The following is a 10,714-nucleotide window of genomic DNA, read 5'->3' as shown; positions in this document are numbered from 1 at the left end:
TGTAATATGTAGTTTGCAATAGGTATATTTTTTCCCTATATGCCTCTCTATTATTAACTTCTAGTTATAGTGTCATATATCTGTTCTAGTTCGTGAGAGAGATTTCTAATATTTGTATAGTTAATCACGGACATTGTCCACCACAAGATTCACTGTTTTGCACATTTCCATCTTTTAACCTCCAACTTTCCTTCTGGTGACATAGGTGACTCTGAGCTTACCCTTTCCACCACATTCACATACCTTTCAGCACTGTTAGTTATTTTCACAACATGCTACCATCACCCCCTGTCCATTTTCAAACGTTTTAAATTCACTGTAGTTGAACATTCTGCTAATAATAAGCAACTGTTCCCCATTCTTTAGCCTCATTCTATATCCTGGTAACTTATATTTCATGTTTATGAGTTTACATATTATAATTAGTTCATATCAGTGAGACCCTGCAATATTTGCCTTTATGTGTCTGCCTTATTTCACTCAATATAGTGCCCTCAAGTTTTCTTTTAAGATGGTTTTGTTCACACACCCTACATTCTGTCCTAAGTAAACAGTCGGTTCCCTATATAGTCATTGTACTTATGTATTCAGCCCCATTGCCACTATCTATGGAAGGACATCTCCACTTCTTCCACAAAGAAGGAGGAAGAGTCAAAGAAGGCAGAGAGACAAAAGAAAAAGAAAAGAGAAAGAGAGAGAGAAGAACAACAACAAAAAATGACAGCTAGAAAGCAACAAAAGGAAAGATACCATTAAACTAAAGTAGAAAAAGAGTCAGACAACATCACTAATGCCAGGAGTCCTGTATCCTTCCCCTATTCCCCCCAACTCCATATGCATTTAGCTTTGATAGATTGCCTTTGTTATATTAAAGGAAGCATAATACAATGTTTCTGTTAATTATAGTCTCTAGTTTGCATTGATTGTATTTTTCCCCCAATCCCACCCTTTTTAACATCTTACAATGTTGACATTAATTTGTTCTACCTCATGTAAAAACATATTTATACCTTTTATTAAAATTGTTGAGCACCCTAGGTTTCCCTGAGTTACACAGTCCCAGTCTTTATTCTTCATCTTTTGTTCTGGTGTCCCACATGGTCCCAACCTTCCTCTTTCAACCATACTCAGTCATCTTTGTTCAGTGTACCTACACTGCTGCGCTACTGTCTCCCAAAATTGTTTTCCAAACTTCTCACTCCTATCTTTTCATTTCTGTCTGCAGTGCTTCCTTTAGTGTTTCCTGTAAAGCAAGTATCTTATTCACAAACTCTGTCATTGTCTGTTTGTCAGAGAATATTTTAAGCTCTCCCTCATATTTGAAGGATAGTTTTGCTGGATGTAGGATTCTTGGTTTGTGGTTTTCCTCTTTCAGTATCTTAAATGTATCACCGCACTTCCTTCTTGCCTCCATGGTTTCTATTGAGAAAGCCACACATAGTCTTATCAAGCTTCCACTGTATTTGATGATCACTTCTTTCTTGCTGCTTTCAATATTCTCTCTTTCTCTTTGACGTTTGATAATCTGATTATTAAGTGTCTTGGCATAGGCCTATTCAGATTTATTCTGTTTGTGGTATGCTGTGCTTCTTGGATCTGTAATTTTATGTCTTTCATAAGAGATGGGAAATTTTCATTGATTATTTCCTCTGTTATTGCTTCTGTCCCTTTTTCCCTTCTCTTCTCCTTCTGTGACACCAATGACACGAACCTTGCTGATTTTCATTTGTCCTTAAGTTCCTGAAGATGTTGCTCATATTTTTCCTTTCTTTTCTCTATCTGTTCTTCTGTGTGTAGGCTTTCAGGTGCCTTGTTCTCTAGTCCCTAAGTGTTTTCTTCTGCCTCTTGAGATCTGCTGTTGTATGTTTGCATTGTCATCTCTTGTGTTGTGCCTTTCATTTCCATAGATTCTGCCAGTTGGTTTTTTGAACTTTGAATTTCTACCTTATGTACTCCCAGTGTTTTCATTATACGGTTCATCTCTTTTGCCGTATCTTCCCTAAACTTTCTGAATTGATCCAGCACTAATTGTTTAAATTCCTGTATCTCAGCTGAAGTGTAAGTTTGTTCCTTTGACTGGGCCATAACTTCACTTTCTCTTAGTGTAGGTTGTAGTTTTCTTTTGTCTAGGCATGGTTTCCTTGGTTACCCCAATCAGGTTTTCCCAGACCAGAATGGGCTCAGGTCCCAGAAGGAAGAAATATTCAGTATCTGGTTTCCCTGAGGGTGTGTCTTAGAAAATTGGTACACCCTGTGAGGCCTCGGGTCACTGTGCTTTTCTGCCCAGCGGGTGGCGCCCATCAGCCTATAACTCCAGACTGGTATAAGGAGGTGTGTTGTGTGGCTGTTTTCCCCCAGGCTCTGGGGTCTGGTTCTGAATGGAAGGCGGGTAGTAGAGCTGGGCCCCACCTCTTTCCTCTTGGGAAAAATACACCCTCTAGGGAGAGTTCATTAGCATTTCAATGGTCTCTCTCTGCTTATGCTGTCTCCACCCTTGTCTGGGTCAGAGCACTGGGAACTGAAAATGGCTGAGGCTTTCTCCACTGAGCTGAAACAGGGACAGAAAGCCCCCTTCAGGGCCAGTCCACGGTCATCCTCCAGCTCTCCAAGGTCAGTCTTTGCCCAAAGCCTCTGTTTGCTTGTTAGGGTTTTGTATGGATCAGTCCATGCTTGTTAATTAAAACTGCAGTTGGGGCTCAGCTGAGCTATATTCACTTGCTCGGAGAGAGATGCTCTCTGGCTCTATGAGGCTTTGCAGCTCGGGCCGTGGCAGGAGGGGGCTCCTGGCTTGGATCCGTAGTTTTTACTTAACAGATTTTATGCTGCGATCTCAGGTATTCCTCCCAATTCAGGTTGGTGTATGATGAGTGGACAGTTATATTTGTCCCCCCACAGTTATTCTGGATTATTACTAGTTGTTCTTGGTTGCTTATTAGTTGTTCCAGGGGGACTCCACTCCTCTCTATGATGCCATCTTAGATCCTACTTATGCTTTCAAATTTGCATTTTGTTATTTTTTATTGTGTTTTTATTACATGTGATTATTTAAAAATTTAGTTATAAAACCTGTGAAGTGTGCCCTTGTCTCATGATGATAGGTGACCAGTGTTTTATTTAAATTCTAGCGATTAAATGTAAAGAAAATGTACCGAGTTCATTGTAGGACATTGATTGAAATGTTGTCATGATCAAAACATTCCAAGAATGAAAGTTGAGAACAATTTACCCAATGATCAGTGACTCTACCTCTCTTTGTTCTTCTCTCAACATACATTTGGGGACTGTATGACCTAGTTTTCTGGGGGCAGTCCTGATTAGATTTTTTTTGTATGTAAAGGCAGTACATTACATTTATAATGCAATATGATATAATTTTTATATATTTATAAGTTTTTTTTTGTGTAACGCATTCTTAAATCTTTCATCAGGGCCTGTTTCTGAATTTTGGTCATCTTCTCTATACCCCTTAATGGGTAGCTACATCTTCTGCCTGTACCTGCATCTTCCTTCTTTGTCTAGGTACCAACTGAAATACAGTGATGCCTGTGTGTAGATGTGGCTGATGAGAGGCTTGAAAACAATGAAGCTGATAGGATTCTTTCTTTTGAGTTAAAATTTGATCAAGTATAAGTTATAAAGTGTTCTAGTTTGCTAATGCTGCTGGAATGCAAAACACCAGAAATGGACTGGCTTTTATAAGAAAGGGGATTTATTTGGCTACACAGTTACAGTCTTAAGTCCATAAAGTATCCAAGGTAACACATCAGTAATCGGGTACGTTCACTGGAGGGTGGCCAATGGCATCTGGAAAACCTCTGTTAGCTGGGAAGGCATGTGGCTGGCGTCTGCTCCAAAGTTCTGGTTTCAAAATGGCTTTCTCCCAGGACGTTCCTATCCAAATGCTTGCTCCTCTTCAAAACATCACTCACAGCTGCACTGAGTTCCTTCTCTTTGAGTCAGCTCATTTATATGGCTCCACTGAACAAGGCCCACCCTGAATGGGTGGGGCCATGCCTCCATGGGAATATCTCATCAGAGTCATCACCCACAGCTGGGTGGGGCACATTCCAAGCAAATCCAATCAGCACCAAAACCTCTGCACCACAAAACTACATCAAAGATAATGGCGTTTGGGGGACACAATACATCCAAACTGGCACATAAAGTGATACATCAAGTCTAATAGCTAATTAAATAATCAAAACAGGTTTGGAAGATGGCTGATTAGGGAGTGGCTGGGCTTATTTCTCTCCCAGATAAACAACTAGGGGTCAGGCAGAAACTGTCCACAACCATGGTTCTGGGGCTCTGGATATTGGGGGAGTGCACTACGATACCCAGGAAAGTGTGAGATGAAGAGATGGAAAGGCTGCAGTGAGAGACTGTGAGTAACCCCCCTCAGTCCCAGCTCCTGGCACCCATCACCTACTTGGGACAGTAAGTATCCAGTTCTCCAGTCTCTGGTGGGTGGGCAGCTCCAGACTGAAAGGGCACCTGAGGTCTACTCTCCGAAGAACAGGTCAGCACATGGTGTAGCACTGTCAGTTTTTGGCTGGAGAATTTAGACTGCTGGAACCATGGATATTTTCAACCTGCCCCACCCAGTGCAGCTACATCATTGTCAGCAGAGAGATACCAAGAGCCTGTCTTCTGATGGTTGAGGGGAATAGGTTGCTGAAGAGTGCCATCTGCTGGCATACAGTAGAATTTGAAAACATGCAAAGAATAATAACAGATCTTATGGGAATGAAAGGCACAATAGATGAAATTAGAAATACACTAGAATCACAGCAGATTTGAAAAGGCAGAAGAAAGGATCAGCAAGCTAGAAGACACAGCATCTGAATTCAAATAGACAAAAGAACATATAGAGAAAAGAATGGGAAAATTGAGCAGGGTCTTGGAATTGACTGACAACATGAAGTGCACAACATTTGTGTCATGGGTGTCCCAGAAGGAGAAGAGAAGGGAAAGGGGGCAGAAGAAACATTTGAGGAAATACTGGCTGAGAACTTCTCAACTCTTATGAAAGGCATTGATATCTAGGTCCAAGAATTGCAACATAGGTGACATCCCCAGCAGTGGTTGACAAATATTTGTTAAATGAACAAAACACTAAGAATCAGTATTAAAAACTTTTCTTCTCTTCATCAGACCATGATTACTGGTCTTGTATTCTAGCCTGAGGCTGGATGCATAATTGACACTCAACATGTGGTGATAAATATTTAAGGGATGAAGGTCAGTGAGTTGATAACTTAGTTGATAACTGGGAATTTGGTGTGAGTATATTATGAATTGGGGCAATTTCCAGGTAGAGCTATTTGAAAATCTAGCTAAAAGGTAAGTGAAAGAAGACAAGGGATATAATTTGCCCTGTGGAATAACAGCATTCTAGTTTTAGAATTTTAAAGTAAATTGTTATTTATTCCTTAAGTAAAAATTAGAAAATTTCCAGAAACGCAGAGGCCATGGGTTCTGGTCCAAGTCCACAAACTTCCTTGGATGAGAACATATGATTACACTCTTCCCCTGGAGTGCTTTAACAAATAAGCACCTAGAACAGTGCTTACACCAAATAGATTCTCAATGAATGCTTGTTGATTTTCAGAGATGATATGAATATCTGGGAAGACATGGTGGAATGCAGACACCCTGGAAGTTAAGGGAGTCTGGCCAATGATTCTTCTCCTTACAGGTGGCTGGAAGTGGTGGTTTGCAAAGAGATGTGATAAAATTGAAGGGGAGCTTTCTGAGCCCTTGTCTTTTCTCTGACTACTACAAGGAATAGCCAAAGAAGTAAGGTCTACTTAGGAAGGTGCTTCTGAGCGATTAACTTGGGCTCTGTGGTAGTTCCTTTCTGATTCCTCCCCACCTTGTTAGCATGGAGAACTGGGGTTGGGTTTCTCAGGGCATGGGGCTGAGAGTCAGAGGAGAAAGCTAAATTCTCATTTTTCAGGGAAAGCCAAAATTCAAGTACCACACAGATCCAAAAAGTCAGAAGCAGGATTAAAGTTAGGACTTGGATCTAAGAGTTCAGAGTTGGATGGAGAGAAGGTTGGAGCCAGAGTTGGTCAGGAAACAAGTGAAGGTCCAAAATGTCTAAATTAGTCTTGGGGTCAGAGGATCCTTTACATAGTTGTTTTGGGCTGACTTAAAGGGCCAAAGGTAGAGAAAGCATTTCTCACAAAGGTGGATCATCTTGGGAAACTGAGGTGAGTGGACAGTAACTGAATGGTTATGATATGCCAAGCATTTTTGTGCATTATCTTATTTAATCCTCACCATTAGGCTTGTGACAAAAGACCTATTATTACACCTTTTTATAAATGAAGAAACAGACTTACTGAATTTCAATAACTTAGCCATCTTGGAGAAGGTTCCATATCTGGATACAGATCTCATAAATCTTCTGCTTGAGTTGTCCATTTGTATCTTCTCTTCTATTCATGTCATTTGCTCATTTCTCTGTCAAGTTGTTTTTTTAATAAAGATATAAAACATTAATTTGTAGTCATCATTTTATTATGAATAAATCATGTTCATGATAAATTGTTTGAAAATTTGTTTTTAGCTCTTTTTAAAAAGATTTTTAAAATTTAATTAAGTATATCAAGATTTTCTTTTGTGGTTTCTTGATTTGGTCTTACTTTAGGCTTTCCCCACTCTAACATTATTAACAAACAAACAAACAAACAAACAAACAAACCTGTGTTTTGTTCTGGTATTTTTATGGCTTTTCCCCTCTTTTAACATCCTTGCTATCTCTGGAATTTGTTTTGGTATCAGAATAGGTTAGGGATTTAACTTGATTTTTTCCCCAGTTGTCTCCCAGTTTTCTCCAAACCATTTTTATTGTGAACTTTAACATATGTACCTAACAGTGATGACTTTCAAAGTTTGATTTAACAAGTAGTTAGCAAATTTCAAAGAATATTATGGATTACAGTTCCACAATTTCAGTTATTTCCTTATTGTAAAATATAGCATATATACTGAAAGGTGATAATTTTCAAAGTACAATTTAACAAGTAGCTATAGAACAAATTTCAAAGAATTTTAGGGATTACATTTCCACAGTTTCAGTTCTTTCCTTATTGTGAAATATAAGATACATGCAGAAAGGTGGGTAACTTTCAAGTAGCTATACAGCAAATTTCAAAGAACGTTATGGGTTACAGTCCCATGTTTTCAGTTATTTTCTTCTAGCTATTCTAATACCCTAGCATCTAAAAAAATTTACATAAAGATTTAGTTTTCATAATCCTTTGTTAAACCCTATCTTGTTTGTTGCTACCCCTTCCTCCCATTTAATCACTTTCTTGATCTTCAGGGTTATCTAGGGAGAGACCACCCACCCTAACTTGTTCATATTGAAAGGGGGTGTCAACATTTTGGGGAAGGAAGCTGCATCTGAATGTTGTTCTTAAAGAGGCTGTTGCCTCTGGGTTTTAGGTCTTGTCTGGCATAGGAATACTCTGGTGGATTTAAGTTTCTGAGTTTTGACAATTACCAACATTTGCCATTTTTTTTTAGTCTATACCTCTTCTGACTCTCCGCTCCCCAACATGATTATTTTTTTAAGGTAAAATTTACATATATTAAAATGCCCAAATATAAACTGTACAGTTTTGACAATGGATACAGCCATGTAACCCACATCACAATGAAGATAGAGAACATTTCCATCACCCCAGAAATTTCCTCCCTCTCTTTCTAGTCAATTTTTCTTTCTTACCCACTCCCATGCAACAATTGTTCAAATTTTTTTAACCATGGATTGGTTTTGCCTGTCCTAGAATTTTCATACACATGGAATCACATATGTACTCTTTTGTGTTAGGCCTCTTTTACTCATCATAATATCTGTGAGCTTCATTTGTCTTGTTGCACATATCATTCCTTTTTACTGCTGAGAAGTGTTCCACAGTTTGAATATATCACTATTCGTTTATTCATTCTCCTGTTGATGGACATTTGGCTGTTTCTAGTTCTTAGCTATTATAAACAAGGTTATTATGAAGATCCTTGTACAAACCTTTCTGTGGTTATAATTTCATTTCTCTTAGGTAAAATACTAAGCAGAGTCAAAGGGTAAGAGTATACTTAACTTTATATGAAAGCACCAAATCTTTTTCTACCGTGGTTGCACCATTTTACCTACCTACCAGTAGTGTATGAGAGTTCTATTTGCTTCACATCCTAACCAATACTATCTCAGGCTTTTAAATATCAGCCATTCTAATGGATGTATAGTTGTCTCTCATTGTGGTATTAATTTTCAATTCTTGGATGACTAATGACATTGAATATTTTTCATGTGTTTATTGGTCATTTATATACCTTCCTTTGCAACATGTTCAAGTATTTTGCCTATTTTTCTTGGGTTATTTGTCTTTTTATTACAGAGTTGTAGAAGTTCCTTGTATTTTTGCATAGAAGTTCTTTGTTACATAAAAGCCTATTCATTTATTTTCTTAATGTTTTTTGATGCACAGAAGTCTTTAAATTTGATGAAGTTTAATTTGTCAATTAAAAACATTTTATGGTTATGCTTGTGTCCTAATATTTTTTGCCTAACTCTCAGTTGTCAAATTCTCCTACATTTTCTCCTAAGAGCTTTATAGTTTTAGCTTTTATGTGTAAGTGTATGATATATATCAAATTCATTTTTTGTATATGGTGTAAAGTAGAGTTGAGTTTCACTTTTTTCTTTATGATTATCCAGATGTTCCAGTACCATTTGTTGGAAAAAACCTTCCTTTCTCCATTGAATTGTTTTGATGTTTGTTGAAAATCAATGAACCATATATGTGTGGGCCTATTTCTAGATTTTAATTTCGTTCCATTGATCTTTTTGTCTATTCCTTAGCCAATAACACATCTTCTTGGTTACTATAGCTTTATAGTAAGTCTTAAATTCAGGAGTGTAAGTCCTCCAGCTTTGTTCTTCGTTTATGAGGTTGTTCTAGGTCTTTTGCATTTCCATATACATTTTAGAATCAGTTTGTCAATTTTATAAAAAAGCCTGCTGGGATGAATTGCATTTAATCTTTTTTTTTTATTGTTTAAATTCTTTATTTCATACATTCATTTCAGCAATATAAAAATGTAGATTTATCCTACATGCAATCACTCTTTATAAAATATGAAATCAGTGAAAGTTACAAATTACGCTATAATCAAAATTTATAACAAAGTACTTTATGAATAAGACAAAAGACAAGAATTATTATGCTAAATTTCCAGCGCAAATATAAAACAAGAATAAAGGATATTGTTGATGCTAATATTCAGAATAGGTTCTCCCATTTCTTAATTTCTCTCCTTCTCCCCTTTCTACAACCTAAGAAAGTATTCATTATAAATTGGAAACACAGAATTCTTAACAAAAACCAATTCGATATTGAGTTGTATGATTCTCCTTTACAAGTACAATTTATTCTTCAGCAACCTGTAAGCCATTGAAAAAGTAACTCCATATCCAACAAAAGAAAGCCAAACCTCGATTTGGCTGGGGAAGGGGTGTCAAATATGCAATTGAATGGAAGATCCATGCTCCAACAAAGAGTCTGAAGTGCAGGAGAGCTGTAGAGAGATCTCGTTCACTCAGGGAATACAGAAGGCCAATACCAAGAAATGGCACAATATTTTCAAGGTCATTCAGGTGGGCTCTTCATACACATTCCACACTGTCATCTGTCCTTAGAAACTTCTTGGCATTTTCTTCTTTGCCAAAGGATGTGTAGTCTTCTGGGTGGCAAAAACCTTTCTTGACACTCTGTTGAATGCAGTTATAATACTCATTAACATCATTTTTGAAAGAATATTATTGTATAGGAGGCAAAGGCCATGAATACTTCATTCTCCTTTAGCTGGGTGAGGTCAACCATTTTTTTTTTTTTTTCAATTTTGGTCTGGAATCTTGGAATCTGAGGAGAAGGAAGACAGCAAACCTGTCTGCATTGAATCTTTAGATCAATTTGGGGGTGAACTGCTGTCTTAACAATATCAAATCGTCTAATTCATGAACACGAATTGGAATATCTCTTCAGTTATTCTTCCCTTACTCCATCCCATACATCTTGAACAATTTTATATGAGTTGTCTTTTTAACAAACCACCTTGCTTACAAACTTGCCTGGCCAGGGTAGGTGATAGCCTCAATGTAGTGCTGAGGGAAGAGGCAGGGTGACTGAGATTACCAGTTAGGTGTGATGATAGTGCATTGTTCCGGTTTGCTAGTGCTGCCATTATGCAAAACACCAGAAATGGATTGGCTTTTATAAAGGGGGTTTATTTGGCTACAAATTTACAGTTCTATGGCCATAAAAGTATCCAAACTAAGGCATCAACAAGAGGATACCTTCACTGAAGAAAGGCTGATGGCATCCAGAACACTTCTGTCAGCTGGGAAGGCATGTGGCTGGCATCTGCTGGTCTTGGGTAGTGTTTCAGCTCTTCTCTCAACTCCTATGTGTCCTTAGCTGAGCATCTCCAAACATCCTTCTGTCTGCCACTCCAAGCATCTCTGAACATCTCTGTCAGCAACCAAGCATGTCTCGAAAAGTCTCTCTCAGCTGCTCTCCAAAATGTCCCTCTCAGCTGCTCTTGGGCATTTTATCCTCTATTATCTTCTCTGGAGCAAATTCTGGGCTAGCATCTCAAAGCTTCAGCAAGCTTCTGGGCCTGGAGCTCTCTTAAGTAGTCCAGC

The 10,714-nt window shown here is 38.1% G+C and overlaps 1 pseudogene; it reads right to left on the bottom strand.

Moving 5' to 3' along the window:
- Nucleotides 1-9,426: 9,426 nt before the first annotated feature.
- LOC119543139 lies at nt 9,427-9,893 on the bottom strand (annotated as a pseudogene).
- Between the last annotated feature and the right edge of the window lie 821 nt (nt 9,894-10,714).

This window comes from Choloepus didactylus, chromosome 8 (assembly GCF_015220235.1).
Source record: "Choloepus didactylus isolate mChoDid1 chromosome 8, mChoDid1.pri, whole genome shotgun sequence".
NCBI lineage: Eukaryota > Metazoa > Chordata > Mammalia > Pilosa > Megalonychidae > Choloepus > Choloepus didactylus.
This window is presented reverse-complemented; position numbering and strand designations above follow the sequence as displayed.